At 37.4% G+C, this 15,721-nt stretch overlaps 1 protein-coding gene and 1 pseudogene across 2 annotated transcripts in view; both read left to right on the forward strand.

Moving 5' to 3' along the window:
• The window catches only part of LOC122057578, a 16,300-nt pseudogene continuing 579 nt past the window's right edge, over positions 1–15,721 (forward strand).
• The window catches only part of LOC122062729 (arginine/serine-rich coiled-coil protein 2), an 18,452-nt gene continuing 12,855 nt past the window's right edge, over positions 10,125–15,721 (forward strand). Inside the window, exons 1-2 of one of the 2 annotated variants that reach the window (XM_042626374.1) lie at positions 10,125–10,286; positions 10,379–10,436. The gene's annotated coding sequence lies outside the window, so the exon portion shown is untranslated. The remainder of the gene's footprint in view (positions 10,287–10,378; positions 10,437–15,721) is intronic. The other variant, XM_042626381.1, reaches the window with a different exon arrangement.

Genomic DNA, 15,721 nt, shown 5'->3' on the forward strand with positions numbered 1-15,721 from the left:
ATGGATGGTATAAGATTGGATTGGAAGACACAGCCAGGTGAAAAGGATCCGGGCTCATTTGCACTCTCCACTTTTCACTAGTGCTGGGTTCCACTTAGCACTACTTATTAAGCCTTTAACCTAGTGGAGGTGAAACCCAAGCTTTTGCATATGTCCCTAATACGTCATTGCGATACGTCAGCTTAATTTCATTGTGCGGCTCAAATTAATTGTGCTAGCTTGCCGCCATTCACAAAAGAAAACCCATGCATTCTCTCTCTCTCTCTCTCTCTCTCTCTCTCTCTCTCTGCTTTGCACAAATTTTCAAAGTCAAACAGTCTAAATTGACTTCAAATATTTCAATGCATACATATTTTAATGGAGGAGTACAAATTGTTAACTGGATTTTGGTTGGATGGTTAGGAATTGTTATTCTAACGCACGCACGCACGCTGGGCTGCCTTTGCCTTTAGACTATTTGTTATGTTGTCCCCCCTGCCTTGGCCTTTACCATGTAGAGGGGCATTCTTTTTTGCCTTATTTATTCCATATGTCTTAAGGTAGAATGTCCTTTGGAATACTCATCTAGGAAGGCATTAATTCCTCCATAGCTCAAACTTTTGTTATATTTGTACAACATGATATGGTAATTCAAACCATAGACTATGAAATGGAATGATCAGTTTGTCAAACTTTAAAGTTAAATTTAATCACATATTTGTATTTCTTTCTTATAATTTTCAATCCTTTATTTCATTACAATAAAATTTTAAATAATTTATATTTTTATGTTATTCTCAAAAGATTTTCAAAGATTTTCGAAACCTGTATGCTATTGGGGGTATGATGTTTTGTATTCTGTCATTTGTATAAGTGGACTGATTCTGAAGAGTCATTAAAAGGCTGAAGGTTATGTTGGGAGTATGATGTTTTGTATGTGTGAAAATTGTCTGCAGCCACTACATTAGTGCAGTGAGTATCGGTTGACTAGGATCCCCTTGGGGTGCATGCCTAAATGCTCTCAGTCGTCCGATGCTCACCACTTGCTGCAGATGATGTGAACTCGTTTTGTATTTTGTCGTCTGCTTAAGTGGGCTGATTTTGAAGGATTATTAAGAGGCTGAAGGTTATGTGGATATTTCGGTAAATTATCTAAATAGGGTTTCACTATATATTAGTACCAAGAGTTCTTTTTCTATGGAAATTTTGAGAGAGGTGTGAGGACGAACAACTATATATAACCCTGTTCTCCATTGATAGTGAAACTGATTTTATTTCACTGTGAATATAAGCAATTTTTTCAAACCACATAAATCCTTGTGTGCAATTGTACGATTGTTTATTTATGTATTCCCTTTTTTTTTTTTAAATGACTTGATGGTCTTTTTCACTGCATTATTATTCTATTCAAAAAATTATTCTTAGGGGAGAAAAATCCAATTCTTTAACAATGTTGTATGTCGGATTAGTGGTGGAAGAATACACCATTCCTGGCCCCCAGGATTGACTAGTTAATATAATGACACATTCAGTTTATTTTTAAACAAAGGGAAAATGGTTTCCGTGGGGGAATGCATGGCCCATGCGTCTAGACACATGGGGAATGTTAAATGACCGACTTACTCCTCAAGAAATGAAAAATGACTTTTATGTTGATGCTTCATCACATGCTCCTATTGGTCCCATGCACACGCAGGAGTTACACTTCTTCATAGAAAACACTACCCATAAACAAATTAAGGGTAGCCCAACTTCCTGTAGACAAGTTGCGTGTCAAACCCTGAACTCCAAAAAAGAAAATCAAAAGTTTGGATAATATTCTTTGGGTTGCATTCTTAATTCTTCAATAGTACTGCATTTTATTTATTTATTTATTTATTTATTTTTCTAGTTGAAAGCTGAAGACCACTAATGAATATAAGACTATTATTATCATTATCAGTTGTATCCCTTCTGTGTATGTTTAATTGGTTAATTTTAAGAGCATCCACGAAAATCCAAAAAGAGAGGATAGGGTTCAAAACTAGAGGAGGGTTTGTGACCGTATGGACTTTCTCCTTTGAAGATGCCATTCTTTCTTTTTTTGTGTATGCTCATTTTTATTGTGTTCCAGAGCATTCAATCTTAAACAAAGAAAGAAAAGAAGAGGATAATGGAGTTCAAACAGGTGGTCTCAGACCACTTTAACAAACTGTGCTTATGAAATCGTATGCCCACTAAAGAAGCACCAGTCGTCTAGGTTAGTAGGGGAGCTAGGGCCTCCGTCCCTTTACCAAAAGGAAAAGTAGTGAGGTAGTCACTCTACTTTCGAGTCTCAGCAGATTTCAGGCTGACAAGAAGACGGTGCAGATGTTGTCTGCTTATGTTTTTCTTAATTGTTTGCATTTTTTTTTGGGAGGGGGGGCCCGCGGGGGGTGGGCTGTGTGAAATTTCTCCATTGTATGACTGCTTTCTCATGGATAAGATAATCTTCTTGCGAGTTTGCTGGATCCGTTCCCCATATGGGAACGAGGGGACAGATCTCTATCCTCCATGGGTGTGGGACCCATCTCTGACATGCAGCCCTCACACCATGGAGGATGGAGGTTTGTCCCCATTCTTTCTTGTGTTGAGAGTGGAACCAAATTCGTGTGGGTCCACACATCAGAGTTGGGTCCCAAACCCCATGGAGGGTGGAGATCCCTTGTGGAGAGGTGATCTGGATTTCCTAAGTTCCCTTATCGTAATAGGCGCTTGTACATACCATTTTCTTATTGCCACTCAAATAATATATAATTTTAGAATACGATTTTTTTATGAGGGTAAAAATATAATTTCATATGTATGCTAAATATATATATATATATATATATATATATAGAGGGAGAGAGAGAGGGGACAATAACACAACTTTTATAATGATAAAATGATATATAACTTGGATCCGGCTCGTCTTCAACGACCGACGCTCCAATGAGCGTCCAACGATTTTGCCGATGTTTGGCATGTGGACTTAGACTAATCCAACGACTGAACAACGTCGACCCATCCTTCCTCTCACTAAACAACTAAACTTAGTAAAAAGCTTGTTACCCCGACTAGAATCTTGATCAGTTGATCTTCTAAACTCCCAAGTTATTCTACCAGCAACCAGGAAATGATCCTTACCGCCCATGACCTTCCACTTTGGTTTCTTGACAAGCCAATCCACCAAAGCTTGAGATGATGCATCCCCTAACAGAGGTGTTATAACCCCCAATATCCATTCCAGCATAGAACAGAACAAAAATGGCGGCGGCAGTCGAAGAATCTCGAGAAACCCATATGTGAAACCATCCAAATTCAGTTCATGAAACCTAAATGTGAAACCGTCCGAATGAGAGAGAGAGAGAGAGAGAGAGAGAGAGAGAGAGAGAGAGAGAGAGAGAGAGAGAGAGAGAGAGAGATGAAGCATACCTCAAGCAGTGACTGAAGCTTGGCTGCAGAAAACCCTCAAGTTCTTCAAATCTGCTGGTGCTCAATGACTCCAATGTCACTAAAATTAGGGTTTTGGCATATTTGAAGAGGGAAATAGGGAAAAATAGAGGGGGAAGAGTCCGACAGAAAACAACGGATTGGGTTTCAGTCGTTCATCACCTTTTGCAATCGTTCAATGAGAGGAGAGACGGGTCAAAGTCGTTTAGCTGTTGGATTTGTCAGAATCCACATGTCAAGCATCGGTAAATCATTGGATGCTCGTTGGAGTGTTAGTCATTAGAGACGAGTTGGATCCATATAATTTTCAACTTATTTTTTAAAAAATTCTTTTAAATTCCTATTTTAAAGGACTTTGACATAAGATAAAAGACAATTAAATGAAAATATCAAGTTCTAAATACACGTATTGTCCAAATATTCCAAATGATAGATCGATATTATCTCAAAAATAAAAAGAAAAAAAGAGTAGGATCTATCCATCACTTGTTTAGGAAGCTGCAACCATGAAAATACAACAAATTCCCACGACGAAGCCTCGAGATACCTAATTTTACTTTTGTCAGAGTTGACTTCTGCGATTACTTGAAGATGCTTGTCTTTTTGGGCAAAATCCCTTCAAAGTCTCCTATATCTCATAGTCTATTACTTTTTATAACTCATCCATCAAAAAGAACCCCAAAACTCAATCGTTCAAAGCTTAAGTGGGTACCGAACCGTGCAATTCTTAGTGGGAAGTCACTTCTTTTCCTTTTTTTAATCGCTAAAGGATTAAGTCCATAGAGTAATACAAAAATATAGTACAACACACTATGTGTTTTGGTCTAATATATAGCTATAAATAGCAGAACAACAAGACAAGTATGACTCCAACCATACCCACACGGTGCACAATTCCTTCTAAGAGCCCAACTTGGTTGTCATTCACTCCATGCATAATCGTAGGTTTCTCAGATATCACAGGCGAACTCACATGGTGATTTTCCGGCAACCGCCGCCGTCACCGCCGCCGCCTTACAACGTATTCATTAGCCATCAAGGAAGGGACACCAAGCGCAACCTTGCTAGTTTACTCTATGATCACTTCACTCGCAGAAACCTACATCCATTCATGGACAATAAAAGTATGAAGCCTGGAGATAAGCTCTTCCATAAGATTGATTCTGCCATTGGGGATTGTAAGCTTGGGGTTTCCATCTTCTCCCCACGTTATTGCAGCTCTTACTTCTGTCTTCATGAACTTACACTAATGATGGAATGTAAGAAGAAGATCATTCCTATCTTTTGTGATGTTAAGCCTTCAGAACTTCAGGTTTAATTGGACAATGGAAGATGTTCAGCCAAAGAGTTGCAGAGTTTCAAATGGGCACTTGAAGAAGCTAAGAACACAGTAGGGCTAACATTCAATACACGTAATGGGTAAGGAATCTTTTTTTTTTTTGGCTAACGAAGGGTATCCAGGACTTTGGCCTGATTAGTCCCGCTGGCCCATACTGACCCTACAACCACATGGATTAGGTCAAACCAAGGTTGAATGAGAACCATTCAACTTTCACTGAAAACAGTAAAGAGCATGAATCAATACTTTTGTCTTAGTTTTATTGAGTTTTTGAAGTGTTTTCTTATGACATTGGTTCTATTTTTGGTGTCTTTTAGGGACTGGTTGAAACTCTTAAGAAGAGCTTCAGATACTGTGGTGAAGAGCTTGATTGAGTTAGAAGCAGATGGAGGCAACCAATTCTCCTGCACTCCCAGAGTTCACTTGTTTTCAAACTTACAATTTGATGGGCGTTCACAGTGAAGAGAATCCAATATATTTTACCATCTCATAAACATGAATCAGAGATATAGGGACGTAACAGATATATAGATATATCCATTTCATGTCTTTAAAAGTACTTTTTTTTTTCAGAAAGATTATCCTTGTCTTTGTTTGTCTTGGGTTGGACAAATCCGTCTACACAAATAATTCAATATTTTTCACAAATTTTTTATTTTCATATTTGTCATTCCTTACTTTAATTTCAAATCTATACCTTCAAAGAAAATAAAAATAAAGAACCTGTGATACCACTTATAGAGGACCGGGTAAGTCTGAGACGCAAACTCTCGTGTGGTGGCCCGAGAAGTTCGGTGCAGTGACGAATGTTTGATCACAGGACCTCGCTTCCTGAGGCAAAAAATCATCATATTCTTGTAGTTGTTGGGATATTATTTCAAGACTCTCATGTTCCAATGACCTTCTCGGTTGAGGTGGTCTCCACCCCAATCTTTCTCATTAACCACCTTTCATATTTTGTATTAGAAAAAAAATCTCATTGTTATTATTTATTTGGTTTTTTAACTTTCTATTCCTTACTTCGAATTTTTTGTTCACTTACCTCCATGTGAATAAGCCAAACATTTTCGTTGTTCTAATGCCATCGTTGTAAATAAATTACTGCATAAGATCTATGTCTCGTCTCCCTCTTTGTCCTATTTGTCTTGTAGATGATGAATCAATGGTCTATGCCCTTTTTCGTTGTCCTTTTGCAGCTTCTGTGTGGAAAGCTTCCCCTTTAAGACTTGATACCTCCACTTTCCAAGGAGCTGAGAGTTTAGTGATTGGTTTGATTATCTTTTTCTCAGATTTAAAGAGGTTCCGGACCAACAAGACTGCCATATCCAATGGTCATCTCTCCTTTAGCAAATATGGAAATCAAGAAACAAGGTTGTATTTAGCTTTGAACCGCCAAATTTAGTCTTTACTATCTTAGCTTTTAATCATACTGTGGAGGACAACAGGTTGGGTATGAATCAGTTAGCTCTATCTAAACAACCATCTAATGTTTCATTCCCTCATTTTGTATTTTCAGATTTTCCGCTCTCAAACTTGCCAATGGATTCTGTTGTTGTTATTACCGATGGGGCTTGAAACTCAAAGACAAAGAAAGGAGGAAGAGGGTCGATCATTTTTGATAATGGAAAGTCTTTCATTGGAGCTAAGTGTAAGGTCAGCTGGGGATTTTCATCTTCAGTTATGGAGGCAGAGAGTGTGCGTGATGCTCTTCTTTTGGCCCGTAGTCTTGGGCTTTTGCATCTCCTCATCTTCTCAGATTGCCAACCACTTATTTATGCCCCTCAACAACATTGCTTCATCTTTGGATTGGTCTACTTTAGCTATAGTTGATGATATTTTGGCTCTTTCTCCTGATGTTTCCACAGTTAATTTTGGTTTCATCCCTGGGTTTATGAATAGGGAAGCTCATTTCCTTGCTGGAGGATCTTTAAATTTTTGGCTTTCAAAAACTTGGTGGATTAATCCCCATTCCCTTTCCTTGTAAATATGTCCTTCCTCGGCAGGAGGTTCTCTCTTGCCGATTTTAGTTAATGAATTTTTATTTTCTATCCAAAAAAAAAAAAAAAAAGCCAAACATTCTCCTCAGGCTGCCATGTTTATGTTACTATGCTACAATTCTAAGCGTAAGGATTTTATACTAGGATCCATCTCTTAGATGCTTGCACATCTCTTGTCATGTTGTTTCCATGGAGCATATTTTTTTTTATTACACTCATATTATGCATTCCCTATTTCATTTGTTTCCTTTCTTCCTCTATTTGATCATATCTCTCTCTCTTCTTCCGCTTTTCTTCATTTGTATTAATGACGACCACAATGGACGACTCCAACTATAGTGCCTGACTTTTGCCTTTGGTGCCTAGTTTTGCTTTTACAATGCCCGAATTTTGCCTTTGGTGCTTAGTTTTGCATAAGATATGGTGTTTCTTTTGTTGTATCTAGAATTGTAGATGACATTCTTATTATAGGAGATGATATCGAAGCTATCATAATATTGAAATCAATCTAGATTTCTTCATTTAAAATAAAAGATTTAGGTCATATCACATCTTTTCGTGGTTACCTTGTTAACCAACACAAATATGTCCAAGATATGATTAAACTAGCCAACTTAATTGATGATAAGACAATGGAAACACCTGTGAAAGTTAAAAAACTCTAAACATGCTGGAAAACCTCTTTTTGATCCTATTACATATTGATAGCTTGTGGAAGCCTCGTCTATCTTACTTTGACTCATCTTGGTATTGCCTGTACTTTCCATATTGTAGGCTAGTTTGTTTCATCTCTTAGTCAGTTGCATCTCACTGCTTCTCACCTTATTATTCGCAAAGGTACACATATGCAAGGTCTATTTTTCTTATCCTCCTCTTGACTTCAATTGAGTGCTTATGTTGGCATTGATTGGGCTATTGTTTGATACTTGATGCTCTACTTTTTGTGTGTGTGTGTGTGTGTGTGCCTCTCTCTTATTTCTAAGAAATATAAGGAGCAGCATACACTTTCCACTGAGCCCGGATATTGTTCCATGTCACCAATTTGTAGTTATATTGTCAAGATTAATGGGTTATTTCATGATTTATCTATTTCATTTTCAGGGCATACACCTCTCTATGCTGACAATATGATTGCCATTCACATCGATTCCAATCTTGTTTTTCATAAGCCCTGTTTTTCATGAGTGTACAAAGCACATTGAGGTTAATTGTCACTTCATTCGTGAAAAATATCTTAGCGATGACCTTCTCTCTCTCTCTCTTAGTAATTAACCTCGTTTCTCTTCACTATGTAGCTTCTACTCATCATATTGCAGATATTCTTTTAACCAAAGCTATGTTTAATTGGGCATCAATTTCTTGTAATCAAAATTATGTTGTCCACCTAGGAACAATTTGAGGGAGAGTGTAAAATGAAAGATAGCTTTTTTCCATGTAATTAAACTCCCTCTCTATCTACACCTACCTTATATAGGTCTCCATTTTTTTGTATTTATACAACCTTCTACATGAGTACAAGATTATTTTACTAGTTCACATAAAAGAAGTTGGCCAAGTGGAAAGATAGTTTTTTTTTTTTTTTACCACCAGAGGGTGGATATCATTATATGAACGATTTTTTTTCCCCGTAAGATAATGACTAAGAGATACAAAGGAAAATGTAAATTCATAAGGGAATTTTTAATTAGATTTGGGATTGAAATTCGAGACAAAGTCAATCTAAACCATTCCCCAAACATCTAATGATCAAAATTGACACATAACCTTCTATGTGGCATAAACAAGGTGAGTTATCCATGAATTCTCTGAGGATGAGCTGTCCATATAAATGTATAAAAAGGTCGGGAAAAAAATTATGCAAATATATTGCTCATGCATTAAAAGGCGAAGTACGCACATAAGAGCAACAACACAAACTTTGCTTAACACTCCCTATTATTTATTTATTTTAAAGAGAGAGATCTAAGTACAACCCTCGTGTATTGACAACTTTTATATCAAGACAATAGATGGAAATGCGGGAATGCCTCATGATCCATATAAAAGGGACCACAACCTAAATGATAAAGAAGAATATTAGGAGGAGAATGAGTGAAATAGGATTTGCACTTAAAAAGATAAAAGAGTGTAACATAGGTTCAAACAGGGAAACAAGACAACCTCTATAACCTCTATGCAAGACAAAATTTCTTACAAATCTATACTTCCTTAGACCCCCTGCGCAAGGCCCTCTTTTTTAGGGTAAAAGAAAGCTGTTTGGATGTGTGAATCTCACACCCAGATGTAGAGGCACATGCAATTGCCGCTAACCCCTTGTTAATATTTTCATTATTACATGTTATTTTATTTGGATGCACAAGAATTTGGTGACCTATGGATCATTCAGACCCAATCCTAATTTTATTATGAAACAGATTCAGTTTTGGTTAAACAACGGAATAGGTGTAAAACGATCACAAACCCAGGATGCAATCCTAATTGCCGATGATCCAAACCAAATCACTATTCCCTCTCCTTCCTAGGAGATAAGCCTCCCATCTCTTCAATGTGTTAATTGTTACCGTTGTATCCTCTCAAAATCAAAATATATCAGGATGGGCAACTATTGTTTTCTCTCATAATACATGCTTATTTCTATTTGCTAATTATTTGATGACAGGAGAGGATTTTGAAGTAGCAGCATAGGGAATTCTCTTTGGGTTAGAGGTCGCGACCAAGCAAGGTGGGATTTGCAAGAAATATGGACAGATGTGAAGGGTGCTGATAAATTTATGGATCCTAACAATTTTTTGATGTGGTCGTGGTCCACTTTTGCTCTCTGTATGGAATTGCATGACTTTTTATTCAAACCCAAATTTTTTGTAATGGATGTAAATGACCAATACATCAGCTTAGTTAGGAATGTGGCCCAAAGGGCTCTAACAACTAAGACCATAATTAGGACCAGTAATATTTTGAGCATGGATGCTGGCAGTATGTAATCCTTCTTTTCTTTATTCGAAAAAAAAAAAATTCCATTCATATTGAAGCCCCTGCATACACTCTCATTAGCTCTCCACATTGATGCAAGGGCCAAGCGAGCAAGAGATCGTTACTTAATCGTGTGATCCATGCACCGGTGCAAGGGTTCAATAGAAGCGAAAAAGAGTCATCAGCATGATGGAATCATTGATGGAACAACGGAATGGAATGAAGTGATAATTTTGTGTGCTCCCATTTCACGTGGGAGCGTACCTTTTTTTTTTTTTTTCTATTATAGCAGGAGAAATATTATTTTTCGGCTAGAATGATAGCTGGAGAACTAAGAATGGATAAATGGCGGGGTGCGGCCCTGTTGTTTTAGCTCACATTAAATCTGACACGTGGGTCATCTCTGAATCTGACGTCCCTAAGTGAGACGCCAAAAAAAAGAAACCCCCCAAAAAATCTCTACGCTCTGGGTTTGAGATAATGAGACTCCACTCAGAGAACCCTTGTAGGGTTTGGCATGCTCTGTCCATACTCTTGAAGATTTGAAGGTTTATAGTTTAATTTTGGATTATTCTCACAAATTTTCATTTCTATTTTTTCTGGGTTCTGGTTCTGAAGGTTCGATTGGATTCATTTCTAGGGTTTGTTTGCTCAATCAAGTTGGATCTGGCTTTCTTTCGCTCTGATTACTACTTCAGGTACGATGTAATAGCGAACCCTACTACTACCTTAGGTACTAGAAAGTGATTAACTTGTTAGTTTTGAATGTCTGAATGCAATCAAATAGTTGAAGATTGACGGAAATGAATTGGATTGTAGTTTTTATAATCTATTAATGCCGACTCTTCTCTTCCGGTTAACTTTCGTGAAGAACTTCTTATAGGAGATTGTATCCGCTGATATTATTGTCTTTCTTTTTCTTACTGTATTGCTCCTCTCTTTTTCCTTTTTGAATATTTCCCTTTCTGTTTAATTCATACTTAAGATAAGTTATTGTTACTTATTCGTTTTCGTTAGCTATTTCTTCAATTCCTACCTGCGGTTCTTTGTTGCTCTAAAATTTTCCGTAGTTAAATTAGTGCTATTTTATTGATTCCACCAAATGGGTAATGTAAGTGTCACTTGGAAATGGACATATAGAGGCAGAGCTGGGAGTTATCTTTCTTCGGTTATTGACCTGGGAGGGTTTAAAAGAGGATAATGTATGCACTTACCCATTTGATCCTGAGTTTTTCTATGCAGTCTACTGGAGCGCCAGGTGTTTCAGTGGTATTTGTCCGGAGTATCTGGAGTACCCACTTGATTATGTTTGGAGTACCCACTTGATTATCTTTTTACTGACAAGTTCTGATTTGGCTTAAATGAAACATATTGAACCATCTATTGTGTGCCGTCAGGTTACTGTATTTTCTCGAGGAGGGTTGAAATTCTGTGTAAAATGGTTTTGTCTTATGGGTTCTTTTGGAAGCAGAAGGATATTCTTCTATGGGAATGTGAGTGGCCATCATTTTGGTGGCTTTGAATGAATGCAATGCCATATTAGTTAAGGACCACTGCTGTGAGGTGAGGTAATTTTTGATAATAATCATGGTTGAAATGGCTGGGTGTGCTGCAGCAGATGACCTATTGGGAATGATGTGACTAATTGGATTCATATGGATTGGAGACCTTTGATATTTTCAGGGGCTGTTGGATGCCTTCACAAGGAGTTGGGGGAACCTTTCATTAGCACAATTGGAGAAAGCAAGCTCAGTTGAGAAGAATTACTTACGTTAAACACGGGGTTTGAATGTGATTAACATGGGGATTGTTTATGTGTTTTTGGAAGGGATTCAACATGGCTTATTAGATAGGTGGTAGATTATTAAATAGAGCCATGGAGATTTTCCCATCTCATTTAGAAATATATGACAGATTGCATCCTTGCTGAATTTCTTGTTCTAATGGAATCTGGTATTCATTAATGGAAGACGGATGGTTTGTGGGCTTACCATACTAAGTATGTGTTTTGGGACTAATCTTCTGTTGGAAGATTGTAATCTTTGTTTAAAGGATGATTCTATTGTGTTTAGTTTTCTTAAACTTACAAGTTGACTTTTGGTGACTGTGTCCCCTTTGTGTTTGTACTTGGTCCTTATTACTTTCTACATATTTGTTATTTTTTGGAAAAAAAAAGTTAAAAAAAATTCATTTGTCCTGAGGATGCTCTTGCTGATCATAGGCATAGTTTGGAAATTTGATTGAAATGTCAAAATTTTGATGGCATACCTTCAGTTTCGACACTTGCAGAAACAAAATGGCATGCGAATTTAGGGGTCTTCAATGTTTTGTTTTTTCCCACAAAAATAGACCATGTTTTATTGCCCATTTCAGATATTTTGTGGTATATTTTGGTTTTGACTAGGGTCGAAATCCCAATCAAACTGATATCTTGAACCTTGATCATAGGCATACAGTAGATAACAACAACAACAACAACAACAACGACAACAACAATAATAACAATAACAAACACAGCCTTATCCCAACTTAATGGGGTTGGCTACATGGATCCATAAAAAAAAAATTAAGAGAAAAGTCAAAACAGAATTGGAGGAAGGAAAAGATGAAAGATAATAAAAGAATGAAGAAGAAAGAAGAAGAAAGAAGAAGAGAGTAAGAGGAAAGAGACAGGGCCCAAAAAGTCCGTAGAAACTTAGCTAAATAGGTCGACTACATGGATCCTTGCCCTCCAATAGGCTCTATCTAATGTCATACTTGGGACCTGACTAAGACTATGCATGTCATTCCTCACCACTTCACCTATGGTCATTTTCGGACTGCCCCTAGCTTTTTTAGCTCCGTTAATCTGAATTAAATCACTCCTTATTGGGGCATCCTCAGGCATCCTTTGAACATGACTATATCACCTCAAATGAATTTCATGGGGCGACTCCCAAGTTAGCTCTAATATTACTCATTCCTTATTCTATCCTTCCTTGTTTTGCCGCACATCCATCTTAACATTTCATCTTAGCTACACATAGCTTCTCTTTTCTTAATTGTCCGACTTTTCATCCCATACATCATGGTTGGTTGCATAATAGTTCTATAGAATTTCCCCTTGATCTTTAAAGGCATACGTTGGTTATACAACACTATGGACTCACCTCTCCACTTCCATCTCATTTTGATTCTATGTGAAACTTCATCATCTATTTCACCTTCTTTATTTGTGGTCGACCCCAGGTATCTAAAATAGTTTGATGCAGATTAATTACCAAACTAGGCTTGTTTTATTAGGAATAAGCCTAGGGTTGGGTTGTATATGTGTTGGGCCTTCAATCCATGTGGTTTGGAGTGTATTGGGTCACTTTTATGGGTCTAAACTAGGGGTTCTAAGGTTGCATACGGGATTCAATGATTTGTTTCCTTTTTAGATGGAGTTATTTAGTTTCTAATTTCAGTACCTAGTTAGTTTCTAATTTTCAGTCGTAAGTTAGTTTCTAATTCTAGTTTTATTTCCTAGTTTACTTTTCTAGATTTAGTAACTAGATGTTAGTAATTTTTATTTCAGTTTTTTAGTAACTTTGAAGTTACTAAATTGTAATCACCCCCCATCATTATTATAAATAAAGGAGAGAGCTCCCATTAAGCCCCACAATTTTAAGAACAAAAAAAACTACTGCAGCTGCTGCAATGTCTCTGCTGCGATTTACCTTGTATTTGATCAAGGCTGATGGAATTGGTGTTTGATCCAATTGACTCTCTACGGTGTGAAGCCCGAGAGGTTCTTCTTCTTCAAGCTATCTTCTTCTTGTCCTTTCAAGTGCTCTATTTCGTCTTCAAGGTTGTCTAAAGGTTCTAACATTGCTCCATAGACCAGGTATTTAAAAGTCTAATTCTGCCCAAAATCTCTTTAGTTTTCACAATCGGTTCTCTGTGACCTGAAGTACTTCCAGCCCTCAGTTTGAGCTGTAATTTTGATCAAACCATCCACCCACTAAGGGCCTCCTTCGATCCAAATATCAGGTCATTCTGACTTGTGGTTGATGAGATACAAGAAATCTCCACTTTTTTGTCCTGTGGTGCTATCGGTTCTGATTTCAGACCTGAAACAGAGATCGATTAGTTGGTTTTGCATGTTGCTGATTATCTGAAGACTGATTATGTTTGTTGAGTGGTACTTGGGCTTAGTTCTGTCTGCTAGCTACCCTATCTAGCTAGCTATATTCTGATCTTAGAATCCCTGATTTCTGGACTTGGCAGACTTGAATTCCAGATCTGGTTTTATTCTGATCTAATCTGTACTACTGTTATGCCTTTTTTATTGGTTGTTCTTAGTTTAATAGTTCCTGCAGTTGAGACTTGGTTATATCCCTATCCTTGTCTACATTATAGTCATTTTGTGGAATCTCTCTCTCTCTCTCTCTCTCTTTAATTGTCACCATTTCATTATTTGTCATAGAGGCTAAAATTACACTTCATATACTCCGTCTTCGATCTACTAATCTTAAAACCTCTTGTTTTTTGGTAGATTTTCATATCTCCAACTTAGTGTTAGTCTCTCCTTTCGTCTCGTCCAATAAGACGATGTCATCGGAGAAGAGCATACACCAGGGTACCTCATCTAGAGTGTTCTTGGCTAACTCACCCATGATGAGCACAAACAAATAGGGGCATAATGCTGATCCTTGATGTAACCCAATCGTAATAGGGAATTCTTTGCCCTGATCTTTCATAGATCTCACACTAGTTGCCACGGCCTTATACAGGTCCTGAATTATATCCACATATTAACATGGCACCTCTCTCTTTACTGGGACATGCTGGATTAGATCTTTAGGATCTTTGTGCTTTTTCTAGGTCAAGAAAGATCATGTGGAAATCCTTTTTGTGGGCTCTATGACTTTCCATGAGCCTCCTCAATAAGTAGATAGCCTCTATCGTGGATCTACCTGGTATAAATCCAAATTGGCTTTCATAGATCTTGGTTTCTCTTCTTAGGTGGACTTCAATAACCTTCTCCCATAATTTCATAGTATGCCTCATTAGTTTTATGCTTCTATAGTTATTGCAACTCTGGACATTCCCTTTATTTTTGTAGATCGAGATTACAATGCTCTCCTTCAATCATCTGGCATCTTTCTTGTGTTCATAATCTTGTTAAACAACTTGGTTAACCAAGCAACCCCTCATACTCCTAGGGATTTCCACACTCTTATTGGGATCTCATTTGGGCCTTGTGTCTTGATTGCTTTCATCTTTCTCAAGGCTTCTTTAACTTCTGCCACGCTTACCTTGCGTATATATATATATATATATATATGATGTATGGAGTCTTGTTGAGTAGAGCAATCTTCCAGGTCATTCCTAGTCAAAGTATTTCCATTTAGTAGGGCCCTAATATACTCATCCCATCTCTTCACAATGTCTTCATTTCTTACCAACACTCTTTTATCATCACCTTTGATACATCTCACCTGGTCAAAGTCCCTACTCTTCCTTTTTCTCAATTTAGCTATCTCATAAATAGCTTTTTCCTATTCTTTAGTGTTTAGGTTAATATAAAGATCCTCATAATTCTTCGTTCTAGCCATCCCCACAATCCTTCTAGCTTCATTTCGGGCATCATAGTACTTCTTCTTATCTTTTGAATCTTTAGTCCTTTGCCATGTTTTGATTCTTGGTCTCCAAGGCTCCTTGGACCTCCTCATCCCATCACCACGTCTCCTTTTTCCCTTGTACTTCTTTAGCAACCCTCTTAATATAAATCATCTGGTTCCACATCACATTGGTGTCTCCCTTAGAGTCCCAAATTATGTGGTCATGTGAAGTAGACTGGTTCTGATTTTCAGACTACTGAATTTGTGCTGCTGCAAGGGTTGGTTCATCATGTTCGTTCTTCATATAAAGAAGATGAAATTGGTAAAGCATATCATGCTCAGTCCTGAAGTTTGAATTTCCAGTATCAAGGAGTTTCTATCTTGTTGGGCCATTTAGG

Source organism: Macadamia integrifolia, chromosome 2 (assembly GCF_013358625.1).
Source record: "Macadamia integrifolia cultivar HAES 741 chromosome 2, SCU_Mint_v3, whole genome shotgun sequence".
In the NCBI taxonomy this organism is placed as follows: Eukaryota; Viridiplantae; Streptophyta; class Magnoliopsida; order Proteales; family Proteaceae; genus Macadamia; species Macadamia integrifolia.